We start from the raw sequence: 18,488 nt of genomic DNA, 5'->3' as shown, positions 1-18,488 counted from the left end.
GCTCTTTGCTAAAACTTCTGCCCATTTTCAGAACATTAATTTAAATTTAAGGTATCTGCCTAATTCTCCACAGCGTTAATATTAACAGCTTTTCAAAACCCTCAGTACAGTGTATGGATGAACTGCTGAAGAAAAAAACCATAAACCACACATGCATGATTCCAGTGTATCTCTCCAAAATGAATTTTCAAAGCTTTCATAAGATGTCAATATGTCTTTAAAACCTCTGCTTTAAATCAAAAGGCAATAAACTCTAGGTTGTAGTACTGCAGTTTTGCAAGAGATTACTGTTAGAGATATAAACTCCAGATTTTCAAACTTCTTTTGATTCTGTCAGATATAATAGATGAAAGGATTCATAAAATTGCCTGATACTATGCTGCTGTTACTAAGAATGCAGTCAATACATTCTGCAGTGTCATATGTTTTGATGAATGTAAACTGAGATACAGGTGATCCTAATGTCAATATTTAGGTATAAAAACATCACCAATTTTTGTTTTCAGCCATATTATAGTGCTGTTGTGGTTTAGAGACCTTGTCACACCAGCAAAAACACATTTTAGAACAAAAATACTCAAGAAAAAAATGATGAATGACCTACGGTCCAGATGATTCCACATCAAAGATTTAGTATTAAAATTTTGCAAGAAATAAAATAATACATATATGTATAGCATATTAAAACAAGACTACAAACTCACTCATTTTGGAAGTTTTTAAAGCAGACAGTTTCTGATTCAGGAAGTCATATGAAAGAAAAAATGACTTTTTTCCCTTTCCAGGTCTCCTAGGTTAGGATCAAATGATGACATCAAAAGATTCATCAACTTTATGTGAGTGATAATTAAATTAAATTAAATATAAGTTAAGTGCTTCATCACAACAAAATCTAACCAACTTATCTTACCATAGAGAGTAACTCGATATTAATTAAGTCAATAGCAATAGACACAAAAATCCATTTAATGTGTTACATCCCACATTATCCAAATCGAGACATCTGCTACTGTGACTAGACCCATTTTTACATGCGAAATTGGTACAAAAAACATTATAATTGGGTACTCATTCTTTCTCTGACTAGTCATGATTCCTTAAGGAAAAATAATAGTATACTGAGTTCCAGACCTAAACAAATAGATATGAAGAAAGAAGAGGGAGGAAAAAAAAAAAAAAGAGGGGAGGAGAGGAGAGGAGAGGAGAGGAGAGGAGAGGAGAGGAGAGGAGAGAATTAGCTCTAGATGTCTTAGGCTACTGCCTACTCAAAAGTGTTTACAATAAAATTCTAAAGAATATAAACACCCCTACCAGTAATCTCCCATCACTTTTATTTTCCTAACCTGAGTGCATTATTTTTTATATATTTATTTTTTTTTTTTAAGTTTCATTAAAAGGAAAATAGTTTGTTCTATATCTTTATCTCTCTTTTGGAAATTGAAACCTAAAAAACACACTAATGTAATTTAACATAATTAGCATTAATTAACATATCATTATTCTGTTTTACATTTACATCCAGATTTTAAATTAATTTCAAAAAACTTGACTTTGATCTCTTACATGTAATTTCCAAAGGATGTCAACAACTCTGAAGTCTAGTAAGATTTCAAATTCATTAGACCTTGCTTTGTCAAAAATACTTAAATATATTGGACTTATTTCATTTAGATTTCAAAATCTCTCCCTCTCTCCTGTTTTCTCATCCTCTATTTATGTTGTGTTTTTTTTTCTGTTGTTGTTAACCTGGTAGCTCCTGTGACTCGTAGCTACATGTCAGATGTTGGAAATGACCGCACTTTAGGACACTGTGCATGACAATATGCAGAACATAACTCATTACAGCCCTGAGATGAAGAAGGTAGTGATGGCATTTTAATGTCCCAGAATGAATTTGAATGTGAGCTTGGACTTGGGGTACACATTTAGTACTCTTTGCTACTAGCCGCCTACTGCAAAGTGCATTTCTAGAGCATTGTAAAAAGCCAGTACTGGGAAAACACTGTGCCAAACAACTGCTGTAGACTAATTACACAGACACAAAACAAAGCCACTGGACTAGTTCTGCCAAAAGCTGAGGAGTTCAGTAGAGAACAATGCATCTTTAAAACATCAAGCTGTGAGCCCAGGCTTTGGAGCTGCATTACATTTCTCTGCATAAGAGAGGGGAAGATGTGCAGGTCTAAAATGGGGTCACTGAACAGGGAGCCAGTGAAATGACTAGAGGGAAAGCTGGATTTAGGGACACATCAAAAAACTTCAAGAGCATATGGGCATTACTTTAAGCTGCAAAAGAGCATTTATCTCAGATGTTATTTCACAGTTTCCCTCTTCTTAGATCTCAATGCCTACCTCTCTCCATCTTCACTAGAAACAGCAAGGAAATTAAATTATTTACTAAGTAGTTTGATAGTAAATGTGTCTAACCACCAGTAAGAGACATGGCATCAAGTCATCTTCTTATGGAAATCTGACTCTTACAGTTAAATAATAGTTTTAAACTATTTTAATTATAACATTTTAACCCATAATCATGGGACAGAACTAAATGGGCTCCGTAGGCTTACTTATTAGCAGATTGGTAGGGACCATATTTCTCAATAAAGTGGAAGAATAGCTACAAGAGAAAGAAGTGACTTGAGTTCCCAAATCACAGAGCTGCTGGATAAAACACCACCACCATTTATCACAAGGGAAGCCAAACTTGAGAGAGTCTGGACCATAGGAATGCATAGTGCTTTGAACCCTGTGGATAACCTTAGTGCGTGAACCTCAGTCATGCTTGAGGCAAAATTAATCATTTAGCTGCTAACAACACTGCTCCTAGACCTGAGGAAGAACATACCTCTAGGTAAGTGACAAAGATCACCACTTTTCTTGAAGCAGACAGGAATAGAAAAAAAATACACCCAACTAATTTTACAATAATCTGCTGGATGTGAGACTACCAGGAATATACAGGGAATGCAGCTATCTCTGAGTGGTGGCATAATAGAACTTCATGTTTCCTGATCATTTACTAACAATTCTTTGCAGTGGCTTGGTTTATAGCATCTAGAACTGATACTAATTGAGAGAAGGCCATTTTCCAAAGATGAATTCTATCAGTTCATGATAAGTGCTTAACAGGGAGTTACCTAGAAAACAACTAGCAAAAGCCTCAATGAGCCTAGATTTCAGATATATCTATGGATATTCTATGATTCTACTATCATTATTATTACAATTATTACATTACTATCATTATTTTTGTAACTGTAGTATTAACCAAATGAAGTTTGGATATTATACACTTCTGAAATGTAAAACTGTCTGCAACAAAATCTGTGTTGAAAACAACCTGAAGTAATATATAAATGCCAAGTAGCATTTTAGTTTTTGTTTTTGGAAACTACGTTCTGCTAGCATACTCCTAGGGAACATGTACATATCAAAGTGCTTGAACTGGATATGCAAAGATTTGGAATTGGAGAACTATGATATTTTTTCTTAAATGTGACACTGTGTGTAGAGTATGAGGCAGAATTAGGCTCTCGCAACATATGATATTTCTTATATTGTTCTGTAGGTACATGGTGGGGTCCTTTTCCTGGAACTCTGGACATCCAGTACTATCTCTCCTTCTGCAAGGAAAAAGGTTTTGACAAACCCAAACTTATGTAGTTCAATCACGGGAGCTGTATAATTAGTAATCACTGCAGTTATGGGTTTTACAGATTGAAATTTTTTCCAGGGTAAGATCATCACACTAGAAAGAATGGACAAATACTATAGGCGAGGAAATTCTATGACTCATACTGCAGAGAACTTCCATCTCCAATCAAAAAGGGAGCAGAGGTCACCCTGCAGCGCCCTGCTCCCAAACCCTCACCACGTGAACCCAATATAGGATCCAGCAGCACATTGCATTAGCGACGTGTGGAGTAAAAAAATCTCCAGATTCTTGGCCACTCTAAAAGAAAAACAAGTTTAATTTCTGTCATGTTGATAATTCCACAACTGCTTTCCAACAATACATGCATATATAGATAGTGTATTTTACTATTCCACTTAGTCAAAATTTTTCAGCTTAAATTTCAAGTTACTTGTCTGTGAAATGTTAAGATTTCTTGGTTAGCTACTGTGATTTTTCTCCTGCTCACTAAATGAGTGTCTTAGAACAGAACATATTGTGAATTGTGAATATTATGGCTGGATTTAAAAATAGTACCACATGGTGACTTAACAACGAATAACCTGGCTAAAGTAGATACCTAAATTACAAGAGCTAATAATCTGAATTTAAACAATACCAACTACAATCCAACAATTATTTACAAAAGATATCTGTCAATGTTAGATTTATATTAAAAAAATTACATTTCGCAGTTCATTCTGATACAATTTGTGAAAAAAAAAAAATCATCAAATAAATTATGCATTGAGAATTATTTGCTAAGCTCTGTTAACTAAGCCACAGATTAATTACAGAATATAATTGTTTGGAAACAGATAGGAATCCTGCTATGAACTGTGAACGCTAGGACTGAATTAAGAAGCTTCTCCTCTTTTTCTAGCAAACGGAAGCATGCTGAAGAAAACTTTCTTACATATAATCATTATTTTTATTATTTGCCTTTAGTTCCTTTTAAGGAATATTTTTGCCCCAAAAATTAACAATTAACAGCTATGACTTGCCACCTATCAATCCAGAGACACATGCAGGTCATTCTAGATAAATGGGACGACTGCCTATAGTACTGGATCAATGCTCACTTTTAAAAATGCTTATCAAATTGCCATACACTCTGTACCTTTCAAACTGTCAAGATCAGAACCTTTAAGAAGATTCCCCAGAGGGATGCAAACAATTACCAGTTCAAGAAGCTCAAAATGTTTTGTAACCTCACTCACAGTTCTGCTTATCTGCAGAGAGAAGACTGAGTAGGTGAATGTAACAGATGAAGGTATATATATTATCCTTCAGATAGGGGATGTACCTCATAAAAGAAGATTGTTAAGAGGCTAATGCTCAATGTTGCTAACAGTGCTTTTCAACAAAATCCTAACTTTGGGTTTCATTTTCTGACTATGGCTACCTCTGTCACATAAGCAGCTTTGTATGCTTCCACAGACACTACCCACTGTGTGCATGAGTTATTTAGGATTACAGGAGTTATGATTTATAGGAACATGGAAACTAGGAGAGACCAGTGTCACTGAATCCAAGTCTTTGCTTTTACACGCAGCCTTGACACATAATCCTCCTTTTCATAAATGGATCAAGTCTTACAAGTCATTAAGGGGCTTTACTTCTGTTCTAAAGGTATATCAGATGTCACTCTTTTGACAGGAACACTCTTTTGACAGGAGCATTCTTATGAAAATTTAGGACAGATGCCTTCTCAACCTTGATATATTGCTGGATAAATGAAATTAGCTTTTGCTTTAGTATGCTAAGTCCAGTAAGTGAAGTGCAAGCATAGATGTTGGATAGGCTCTTCAATGTTCTCTTGAAGCTTTTACAAATTTGTTTCATTTTGAATTCTGTCTATAGGACTGGTGAGAATTGCACAGAGTGTTTAAGATGTCAAAACATCAGCAAATCATATAATAGCAACATCATTTCCCCGGTTTATTTTCTTACTAGGAAAGTCTCCCTTTGCATATTATAGCATTGTACCTTTCTGTTGGTGAGTTACAGTGGGATCATAGTCATGCTCTCATCAGTGAGTACATACAGATTTTTCTTTGCTGCAGCTATAAGTCCATCAGTTATATTGGAAATTATATTTATTACTCCTCAACCTCATAACACTGAGCTTTGATCTGATGAAGTTCATCTTGTTTCTCTTTTCGCAGTCATCACAGTCACCTAGTTATTCATATGAATATTATGATTTTTCGCTATATGGATGACAATTCTCAAATCTCTTACTATCAAAAATGTCATCGGCACTCATATCTTTTTGTAGATCTCTCTTTGAAGAAAATATTAAACCAGACTAATTTCAAAACTGACCTTTAAGGAATGCCGTAACTAAACTTCCCTCTACTTCTCTGTAAAGACTTGCCAAATCACACTTATCTGAGTAAGCTTATGCTTTTTTTTTTTTTTTTTTTTTTTTTCTGCAAACAGTTGATTCTGATTAATTCTGCATTTCCTTGTTAAAGATCTAGAATCATTAAAAGCCTTCTTGTTTGTTTTTCTTTTTTTCCAAAACGCAAAAGGAGTCCTTCTATGAAACAACGAAGAACAGTTATTGGAGGGAATGAAGAGGACTGTCTCAGACTTCAAAAAGTATTAAAACCTCCTAGCCCCCCTGCCAAATTCTTGTTTTAACTCTTTGTCAAATACTTCTTCCTTATTACCCACTGAGGCTTATTGAGTGTTTGGTAACATTAATTATTTTAGACTGACGGTCCTTATCTTAATATTTCATTTAGCAGTTTCAGCTATTATCTAGCATTAATTAGAATCTACTTCTTTCTCTGCAGCATCTCTTCTTTCTGCTATCACATCCCTACTTTTCCTTCTTCACTTTCCAACATACAGCAATAAACAACAACCGCAACTGCTTTTTTAACAGTTTTCAGTTTACACTGGGCCTCATGTAGAAGTCATCCTTAATTCCATTGTGGAAGTCCTTAACTGTATCAGGTGTTCAGAGGGGGAAATTGGTAACACAGATGATCCTTCTTACACTTACTATCCTCTGAGCCAATACTGAATTTGAAAGCAGGATTCCAAACTCAATGTCAGGATTTCTAATAGGATCTAGATAAATTAAGCATTCTTGTTATTTCACTTCCTGTTCACAGTCTACAGTGAGAATGAATTTGTTTCCATCTGTGATTCCTAGAAAATAGTAACTACTGAAGGAAGAACTCTAAGGTTTTTTTGTTCAGCAACAGATGTGATCACAAAACTAGTCACCTTCCAGCACTGCATGGTATAGGGCTACACTGAGCATTCGCTTGAAACAGAATGGGGTATCATCAAATAATTACGTTTATGAGCAGTACTGCAATGAATGAGCAAATGCAATGACAATCATTATGAAAACAGATGCTGATATTTACATGTATTTAAAGTAAATTTCATTGATCATAAAAGACATTTTATGTAGGTTTTTATATTAATTTAGAGATAATTACATGATAGTGCAGTCCTAGATAACAGCCACATGATTTTCACCAACTAATCTTGTCAGTACACCTAACATGGAGTAAATGATCAACTGTCTCAGTGACTTCGTACTGGCTTAGAATAATGGTGGCTTAAATTTGGCATAATGTAGAATAATAACACTATACAAAAAGCATGCCATAGAGTTTTAAATGCTCAGTTAATTCAATATATAATTATTTTTTAACAGAAGGTTGTTATTCTGGTCTGCTGAGAAATAAAATGAAACCATTCTTATTGCACAGATGAGAAGCAATCTGGACTGATGTAGGTGTACTTGAACAATTCACCTAAAAGGGAGTCCTTCTCTGTTTATTATCTTAACTGTTCAGTCTGTGCAAGCATTATTTTGGTTCTCTGCAAATTTCTAGATGTTAGAATAACTCTTTAAATATGCATCAAAGCAGAAATAAAAACTATGAACTTCTTTATCTACTGCCAAATATTTAAAAAATGTTTTCTTTTTTTAACACTTCGCATCTGCTTCCTGATAAAACAGCACTTTATTTCAAGAAATGAGGGAATAGGAGAGAAACATAAACTGCATATTTCAGTAACTTAGCTCTTCAGAAGAGGCCACTAAAGACCTCTAACTGAGAAAAGAGATATAAACTATATGATATGTGCCTTTTATTCCTGAATTGTATTCACTGTTTCTTTTACTACTTGAGTTTATACAGTGGTCTGTTAGATGCAGTTTTAACCCACTGAAGTGATCAAGTTAGCAGTTAAGACTACAATAAAAGAGTAAAATGTATAAACAGGTCATTGTTGAAAGGGGCTCTTGGTTCAATCACAGGGTCATATTTGACTTCATTTCACATCACTCATTTGCAAAGACTGTTTTGAATCTACTCAGAGTTCTCAGAGACCAGAACTCATTGTGCCAAAACATCCTTATCATGTTAGCATGAGGAATGCTCAAGCAGTTTGCCTGCAGGCTATCCGAGACATGGTCATGCAAATAGAAGCATCAAAACTAACAAAATGTGACCAAGATGGAGGCTACCCCTTCTATAGCATGGAATGAACAAATAGGACTCACATACGTATGAAGGTAAGCAAATACATTGGTAAACCAAAATGTCTTAAAACTTTACTGGTCATTGTTTCCATGGAGGTGTTCTGATTCTTACTAAGCATGGCAGAATCTGTTAATATTTTTTTAATGTGCTATGCTACCAAGTATTACCCAAAAGATTAAGCAATTCTTGTGTCAATATTGTCTCAATCCTTTTTTCTGCTATAAATAGTCTTTCTACTATCATGTAGTATTCCAAAGAGATTCCTTTTTGTAGTGAAAAGTGAATTACTGAGTAGATATAATTTAATTTAGCTAATACTGAAGAAACTACATTGAATGAAACTTAATTAGAGCTTGAAAGATTTTCTAGAATCTCCACTAGTTCATCAGCTGCAGCATCTGAACATGACAGTAAGACAGGGACCAGTGAGGCAACAGAAGAAGGCAACAGGAAACCTCAGGGGAAATATTTCAGAGGAATTAAGGAGTTATCCTTCAAGAAAGTGACAAGGCTAACTCTCCAGTTGAAGTGCTTCTAGACTAGTTTGGGAATTGAACAGAAGATGCTGGAAGCCACCATGGTAATAGAAAACCATGACACAGTTGCCATCACTGACATCTGGTGGGATGATTTCCGTGACTGGAATGTGGCTATTTATGGCTACAAGCTGTTCAGAAGGGACAGGTGAGGAAGGAGTGTAGGAGGCACTACTCTCTACATCAAGAAAGGAATAGAAGGAATAGAGTGTTAAGAGCTATTCCTGAAGAATGGCCAGGAGCAATTCACAAGCTTATGGGTGAGAGTTAGAGAATGAGGCAACAAAGGGAGTCTTGTGGATGTTGTCCACAGCCTGCCTGATCAAGCAGAGGCTGTTGATGAAACCTTCTTTTTCCATCTATAGGAGGCATTATCACAAACTCTCATCCTCCTGGGGGACTTCAACCGCCCTGACATCTGTTGAAAAGTGGCATGGCAAAATGTAGGCAATCCAGAAGGCTCTTGGAATTCATCATGGATAACTTCTCAATGCAGGTAAAGACTGCCCCATCTGCAGGGGGATGTAGTACTGGGCCTGTTGATCACCAGCACAAGCAAACTGATTGGTGACATTAGGATTGGAAGCTGCTTGGGATGTAGTGATCATGCAGTAGTGGAGTTCACAGTCCTGAGGGATATGAGACAGATAAAGAGTAAAATCAGGATGCTAAATTTTAAGAAAGCCAAATTCCAGCTCTTCAGGGAGTTAGTCAGCAAATGCCTCTGGGAAACTGCCCACAAAGACAAGGTAGAGCTGACAGATCTTTAAGGAAGCTTTCCTCAGGGCACAAAAGCTCTCTCCATCCCCAGGCACAGGAAGTCAGGAAAGGAACTCAAGACACTGGCATGGCTGAACTGGGACCTGCCAGTCAAATTGGAGAACAAGAAGAAAATACGCAGTGGAAGCAGGGATAGATAACTTGGGAGAAATACGGGGATGCTTTTAGGCTGTGTAGGGATAGGGTCAGGAAGGCCAAGGCCCAACTGAAACTAGACTTGGCAAGGGGTGCAAAGGATAAGAAAGGCTCCTACAGGTTCCTCAACCAGAAAAGGAAAGTCCAGGAGGACGTACACTTCCTGATGAGTAATACAGGCAGGTAACAACAGACAAGGAGAAAGCTGAAACTACTCAACAACTTTTTTACTTCAGTCTTCACTAGTGACTGATCAGAAAGTGGGGACTGGAGGAGCAATGTATCTCCCACTGTAAGCAAAGATCAGGTTCACAACCACCCAAGAACCTGAATATCCATAAATCTATGGGTCTTGACTAGATGCACCACAAAGTCCAGAGGAAATTGGCTGATGTAGTAAATAAGCCGCTCTCAGTGGTATTTGAAAAGTTATGGCAGTCAAGGGAAGTCCCCAGTGACTGGAAAAAGGCAATGTAACACCTATTTTTAAGAAGGGTAGAAAGGTTCACTCAGGGAACTACCAGCATATCAGCATCACTTCTGTGCCAGGGAAAATCGCTGAGCAGACCCTCCTGGAAACTATGCTAAGGCACATGGAAGACAGAGAGACACAACTAGCATGGCTTCATCAAGGGCAAGTCTTGTGTGACTAACCTAGTGGCTGCCCATGGTGATGAGGTGGTGGTGTATCTGCATCAGTGGACAAAGGAAAAGTCTTGACTCTATAGGCTTGGCAGGGTCTGTTGGATAGGACAAGGGGAAATGGTTTCAAATTAAAAGAGGGGAAATTTAGACTGGATATAATGAAAAAGTTTTTTACAATAAGGGTATTGAGGCAAGGAACTGGAACAGGTTGCCTAGAGACGTGGTGGATGCCCCATCCTTGGAGACATTCAGGTTCAGCTGGATGATGCTCTGAGCAACCTGATTGAGCTATAGATGTCCCTGTTCATGGCAGGGGAGTTGGATTAGATGACCTTTAATGTTCCCTTCTAACTCAAATGATTCTATGATTCTATAATTCTATTAACACCTCTCTGCTGGAAGCACATAAAATAATCATGGGAGCTATTTATGTTAATTCAGGCTAACTCAGTCCTCTTTTTTGTTTCAGAATAATTACTGTTTCAAAATATCAGCATGTGTTAAGAGATCAGGATTAATTTGTAAGAGCCGAATGACAACATTTCCAATGGCTTATTAAACACTAATTAGATTTAAAACGATGTGACTCTACATACACTTGTGTGCATCAAGAAGTTTAAACATCTGTTTTATAAATAATGTAGGTTGGAAGGTTAGAAAGTTTAAAACCACTAGGGGATATCATATCATATCAGAAAACAAGTGAAACATTCTGTGTTTTGCAGAACAAGAATCAAAGATTTAGTACTTTCTTTTTGTTGTTGTTGTTTCCATCATATTATTTGCTAATTAAATAGTCTGAATAATACAGAACTCTGCTCGTCTGATGGCAGCTTAAATAACATAAATAACAAGATTTCTTCAAATGTCTGCTTGGAAACTGAGACAAGCTATCGTTTCCTAGTAAAGTGGAAAATAAAAATGTGTTATGTAAGGTAGTAAAAATATGTTTTAATATTAAAAATATAGAGATCAAATGTTATGTCATTTATTCATGTTTTAGTACTACAAGTAATCAAAAATACTTGGAGAGAGGACAAATATAGCAGAAAAAAAAAGAACCAAAGTAAAACTTTTGTCATAAAATCTGCTGGAATACACATCATTAACTAAAATAAGCATAAAGAATGCTAACTTCAAATCTAAGTGTGTAGTGCCTGAAAAAGTGTCTGCTGGGTCAGCACCTGTACTGTATATTATAAAAACCGACTTTAAGTCAAAGACACTGAAGACATTATAAAGTGAAATACATTCTGAATTGACAGTGCAAGATGATCCTATTTAACTGCAGATGCAATGAAAAGTCAAGCAAACAAGAAGCTTCTGAAAGTTTATATATAACAGCAATGTACATGACTAGCGCAGTGGCCCTGACTTTACAGTTAGTGTAAATTTAGCAGATCTACTGCAAGGTCCAGATTCTATTTGCGTCTCATTCTCTTGGGGTAGTTTTAAAGAGAGAACTTTACTCTAGTCCCGCTTTCTTCACACAGCTTGATGTGAAATCTTTGCCTGTCTACAAATAATGAAGCTTTTGCCATGATTTCTGCTGGAGAAAAAGTTATACCAATCTGATCAGAGATAACCCTGCATGTCGTAGGCCTTGTTCAATGTTTAAACTACCTTTTTTTTTTTTTTTTTTTTTTTGCCTTTGTACTGTTCACTACGTTATTCTACCTGCCTCTCCACTGATTTTTTTTTTACAAATTAAGTGGAAAACAGAAGTCAGACATTTTCTGCAGGAGAAAATGTTGGCTTATGATGGTAGAAGATCTGCCTTTCTCTCAAATAGAAACCTCATACAAGAAGCGAAAAGACATAACTTTTCATTATTTCTCTCTTTTTACATAGAGCTGTACCATACAGACTAAGGCTAAGCATGCCTTTTCTTCCATGATTGTATAGAACGCTGCTGGTTATGGGAGTGAGTGTACACTATTATGAAAATTACATTTGCTATAATAAGGAAAAAAAGAAAATTCAAATATCTTTCCCACTAATCTGCTACTAAAATCTCTTATTTGAGGTTCTGTTGTTATTTTTGCTAATAGCCCCCCACTTATATTCTCCAATAACAAAACATCTATCCAAGTCTGGATTTCATCTGTCATTCAGTGATGGATTACAACATTTTCTGCTTAAACTTTTAGGACTAAGTCTTAAATTTACTGATGTAGATGGGAGCTTTGTCATTAAATTTTCTAAGTCAAAGTTTTACCCACAGAGCTTTCAGCAGTGCTCAAAGCTAAGGGGTAAATTACTGGACAGTACAGATGAAATCCTGGTTCTTCAGAAGTCTCTTGGCATTTTGCCTATGATCTCATTTGAGCAAGCACTATATATATTATAAACTGGAATGGCTTGTTTTACTGCATTTAAGTTTGTCTTGACAAAGTATAGCATTTAAATAAAATAAATAAACCTTTTTATTTTATTCAGAATTTAGTTTTCTGTCAAACTCAGCTGCAAAAATTCCTGTTGTGATTTAAGTAGAATTTTAAGATTGAACTATTCCATCAGTATACACAATAAATGTTATATTCTAACATTATACTGTACATGTCATTTGAGTTATAATAGCTTGTATGTTCTAGCTCACTTACTATCACTGTTGTACCACACTGTCTCTACCACATTGTTTTGGAGTAAGCTTTCTTCATTGAAGCTTGAGTAGCTTAGCTAGGGTCAGTGAAGAACATTATTACACTTGTTTGCCTTTGATTACACAACTTGTTATATTAAATTTGTGGGATACAACACTGCATTGAACAATACGCTAAACATGGGTAGATGTGAGTCAGCAAATCTGTTAAGTTAACCAGAACATATAAAATTCAGTATGTTATGTACCCTGAAGAATATTAAGTAATTTGAAACTGCAAAAAGAGATTGGATAGACTCCGTCCTTCATTTATGTCACTACTGAACTTCTTCATATGCTGCCAAGTCCTGTAGATACAGATTTATCATGTTGCCAAGCCACAGTCACTGACTATTTTGAAGAAATAATTTTGTTTTGCATCAGTACTGTACAAGCAAGGACTTCTGTGTGCTTAGGTTTGTGACTGTCTTAAATCCTTGGATCTTATCTTTCTAGAAGCCATTACACATTTTATTATAATTCACCCTATATTTGGGTCAATTTTCCATCTCTTAACACTACAGAGTGCTCTGACTGAAAAATTATTCCACTAAAGACTTCCTCTAAATATTTAATTACAAGCATTCCATTTATAAGATTGTGAGTTTTGTTGTTGTTGTTTAAAGAAGTCATTTTTGTGCAATTTAACAAAAGTTTTGAAGAAAAAATGAATTTGCCAATCATTATAATAGCATACGTGTGCATCGCTGTCAGTAAACTGGATTTGACAAAAAAAAAAAAAAACAAACAACAACAACCAAAGATCAGTTTGTATATAGACAGAACAAAAAGTCTCCTAATTTTTGAGAGTAAATTTTAACTTTGTAAGTTATGTTGTTGTAACTCACTACTTTTTCTGTTATATTAAATAACCTAAATGCTTGTTAAATAATTTATTAGATTATATGCAAACATATTTATTAAAAAAAAACAACACATTACATACATAGAATTCCTTGCTGTTTCAATATACTCTAGTCTTTGAAACTAGTAATTTACAGGAAGTGACATTTAGTACCTTATTGAAAGTAATATTTTAAAATAACTGAAGAGGATTGAAGAAATTGTTGGATATAGGATTGGAGTTCTGAACATAATCTTACAGAAATGTAATAGAACTATCAGTGCTTCAATCAATAATAATGTGGATTGTAGATTTTAGGATAAAACTCATCAGTATATTTTGAAATCTAATGTGCCACTTCACATCTTTCAGGAGATCACAAAAAAAAAAAAAAAAAAAAAAAAAAAAAAAAGAATGGAACAATATTTTATTCATAATATAAAATAGAATAGGAAGAGGATTTATGTTTCATAAGAGATTTTCAGCTAATTAATTGTGAATTTCTCAATACTAAAATTAGTTGGCACTGTACAATTCTAATTAAATTCATGGGTGGCTCAAGCAATTCTAACTAAAGAATGGCATGATCAAAAGTCCATAGCCAAACTGTTTCCCAGGTATTTTCTGCCTAAGTTTTGACTTTAGGCCTAGGCATAAAATGTGCCAAGTCCGTGATTAATATTTATGATTTATTTTCCATATATAAAATATATTTTGATGCATTCAAGACTACTAGAAAGGCAAAAGAAAGACCTGAAACTTCTTCCTTTCCTTTTTTTTTTTTTTTTTTTTTTTTTTTTTTTTTTCCTCCGAGGACTGTTTGATAACTATGCAGCATTGGCAGGTGCTCCGCTCACTGCATTTGGAACGAGCACAAACTGAGCTGCAGCTGCACTTTGCAGGATCAAACCCATCAATTTGCTCAGAGAATTCCTTGCTTTCCCGCAAAAACGGTTTGTGAATGAAAATAACCCCAGGGCTTGGTTTCTATGGTTACTTCTGCACTAGAGAAACAGCAACCCTCTCACTTATTTATTCCTCATTAAAATATTGTTTGAATAACCCAGGTGCTCTCCGTTTGGGCACCATTTTATACATCTTACTTAATTTTGCTGTTCTTAATTTTAGATATGTACTGCTAAGTACTGTTCTTGATTTTGCTAAAGGTAAAGGCTTTGTAAGAGAGCTGATCTCTTTAGAGTGGTAAAAGAACTGCAACACATCCTAACATGACTGATAGAAAATTAAGACATTAACCTACCTTAATCATGCAAATTCCTCTTTAGCTAGAGAACTAAAAACTCCAGAAATCATTTCATTTAATCTCAAGATTCAGTTTTCCAGCACATTTTCCGGAAGTACCTGTGAGACCTATTGGGAATGGATGCCTACCTGTTACGACAGTCAGCAAGTGAGATCAATCCTCTTTCACCTGAGTATCTCTGCTTTTTAATTGTTTGTCAGTAAGTTGGCAAGACACCAGCTTTGAGATGTCATGAGATTTTCACTGAAAACATTTTGATGTACAGATCTTTCTAGGGTGTTCTTAGTGCATACCAATACTACACTGGTTTCTGCAGACCGCACAGTTTGTTAGGCTGCAGTTTGATTTTAGTGATAAACTGCCCGATGAAGTGAATCACAGCTGTTCATTATAGGTAGAAGCTACCTCTCGGCCAAAGTGTTAGATGAAGGGTAAATTGCAGTTCACTGGAGAACTGAAGTGAAATATGAAACAATTTATTTTTAGAAAACAAAATCAATGAAAATTGCCATTTCAATGACAAAATCATCTTATGATCAATCTTTAGAATACTAAGCATAATTCATGCAGTTATTTAAACAGGCATGATTTACTTTCAAGAACTAACAAAATGAGAATGTGAAAGAGCTCTAAGAACTGCTCAGAGCTTCCATAATTGTTATGAGCTAGTTTTCACATCAAGACAGAGAAAAAAATACATCCATTCCTTCTAATGGAACTTAATTTCTTGTATAACTGGACTGGCAGCCATTTATCTGGCAGCTGAGATGATGCTGAAAAGAAATAATGTAATGCAAGAGAATTTACCAGCTACCTACAGGCATAGTGAAAACCTCACCTACTGTTAAATTGGCATATCTTCATTTCTTTCTGAGGACCTTCATAATTGTATACCATATGCAGATCGACCTCCATCCATGTTGTTTCAAATTCATTTTAAAGGCCATGTATGTTTTTTGGGTTATTATTGTCAAATTGTATGATTCCAGGATTTTATTTTTCCATTTGCTGATGTTTAACAGACAGAAAATAAAAGATCCATTAGAAGTTTTTGTTTTGTTTTGTTTTTTTAAATCAGGCTCAGAATATATAATCTCTTAGGTACCTCAGAGTGTGACATAATAAATTAGATCAATGAAAAATAGCTGCTGAATTCAGAGAAATTGGGATAGTGCTGGAGAAGAAAAAAAGAAACAAAATTAGTTCATTTTCTATTAGTATAAGCAAAGTCATGATGCCTGGTTTCTAGTTGTCTTTAGAAGAATTTTGCATGATATACTTTACAAGCTCATAACACAAACCTCTTGTATCTTAATTTGTAGCATCCTAGCAAGAGATAGAGTGAGGTGTACTCACTGAGAACAGAAAGGACAAAAAAGGTCTATAAAATCATGGGTATCACAAAAGGGACAATTAGTGTCAACTACTTGTTTGGTTTTTTTTTTCAGTACAAGAAGTAAATGTAGAATCCAGCATGAAACTAACAGGTGTTTCTCCATGTAATATAGCTAGCAGCTTCATTGCCAGCGAGCTGGGTGAAGATCAGAAATTCATCTGTTTCAAAGGGCAGCAGGGCAAGTACCTGAGAACTGCATAGGTTACTAAATAGACAAGCGACAAATGGATCAAGAAATCCTGAGCAGACAATGCACAGAAAATAGTTGGCAGCTGAACTACAAGAGGGAAAATATATTTGTTCTATTCTCATTCTTCTCTGTGTGTCCACTACAGACACTGTTAAGACATAATGTATTTTACTAGATGGGATCCTGTTCTGAACAGTGTGGCCATTCTTGTGTTTCTTTTTGTTCTTTTTGTTTGTTTGTTTTGTTTTTATTTTTGGTTTGGTTTAATTTGTTGTGCTTTTTTGTTTGTTTGTTTGTTTAATACAGATGGAAATTACAGTTGCAAGAGGAGTAATGGCCAAATGAGCAAAGGGGTTCACTGCAAAGCCCTAATGGCACTTTGCTTGTGAGTCAGAGCTCTAGATTCAGTCCCATGTTTACTTCTGAGTTTCCTGTGTGCTCATGAACAAAGCTCTGAACCGATCTCATGCCTCAGTTCCCATTTCTTAAATAGAAATAATGCTTATGCATATAATCAAGAAGAGATATAGAAAAAAAATGTAATACTGCTGCCCATTTGTTTATAATTCTATGATGCAGATAATGTATTTCTGGATAGCTTCCACAGCTTTGGGTTTGGAGGGGCTGCACACCATTCCACGCTGGTCACCCAAGAATGTACAGCAAGCTCAGATTTTCTGTGTGTGATTTTAAATCCTGTCTTTAGTTCCCTTTTCATGCTCCATCCTTACAAGACAGCACAAAATACACTGTTTAGATACCTTTTAAAAAGAGGGCCAACACTTTTGGAAATAGTCTATTCTATTAAAAAAAACAAATTTTAATTCTTGACTCCAACATGGAATTTTCAGTGTCTTCAGAGCTAATCAATACCAATATGGTATCACATATCTGATGGTGATATCATGAATTGGACATGGTCATTTTATAGCTGTCTGACATATCTACAAGCATGCTTGGTGATTTATGTATAAAACTTTGAAAACTGGACAAAAAAATCTATGACAGAAAGGAGAGGGGCAAATCCTCCAATTCAGTAACTAATTCAGAATAACAGAGCTTCATAGAAGGTTACTTTAATACATATGTTCCTGGTAGTCAGTGAAAAAGAGTTTCTATGTGATCTCATGCCCTATTAATCATTACCAGAGCTAAGAGGGATGCAAAGACTGTCAAAATTAAACCTTTTAAAAGGGTGATATTTAATTGTTTTTATCCTTCATGAAAAATTTAAAATTACTTCTTATTATAATGCCTGTCCATTAACTGTTTTCTTTCTGAGTTATTTTTCTAACAAATCATGTATAATCAGATGGTTATCTGAGTATAATGTGTTTATTAAATATCACCTAACATAGTCAGAGCATAAATGACAACACCAGCTATACACACCTTACATAAAAATTGTAAGGAACAGTATTCGCATATAGCTGCGTAGCCAGTTTTTATGAAAATTCATTTTCCTTTGTGATCTTTCATTGCTTTCTGGGTTAAACCACAACACTCTATTTGAAAATAAAATTTTGTTTGCACTGTCTCTCTACTGAAGCACTGCCACTCAGTTGAAAGAGCCTGTAACTGCAGACAAAACACAGGCATACAAAAAGAATAAAGCTTAGCACATTGTTTGCCTAGAACCCAGGTAAAAGCACATTGAGGGTGCAAACCCAGCAGCACTGCATGTGCAATTTGTGATATTGAAATACCTCTAACAGTACTTTGTAGTACTGATTAGCATAAACATATAAATGATAGTCCTTATGGTATTGTTTATTAAAAAAAAAAAAGAAAGAAAAGAAAAGAAAGTACAGGAAAACTGCACGTAGTAAAACCTGCCAGATACAAATGAAGGATATAGAGCAGA

This window comes from Lagopus leucura, unplaced genomic scaffold (assembly GCF_019238085.1).
Source record: "Lagopus leucura isolate 7727_CA_CO unplaced genomic scaffold, USGS_WTPT01 Super-Scaffold_100002, whole genome shotgun sequence".
Lineage (NCBI taxonomy): Eukaryota > Metazoa > Chordata > Aves > Galliformes > Phasianidae > Lagopus > Lagopus leucura.
The sequence above is the reverse complement of the archived record's forward strand: the minus strand, read 5'-3'. Positions refer to the sequence as shown.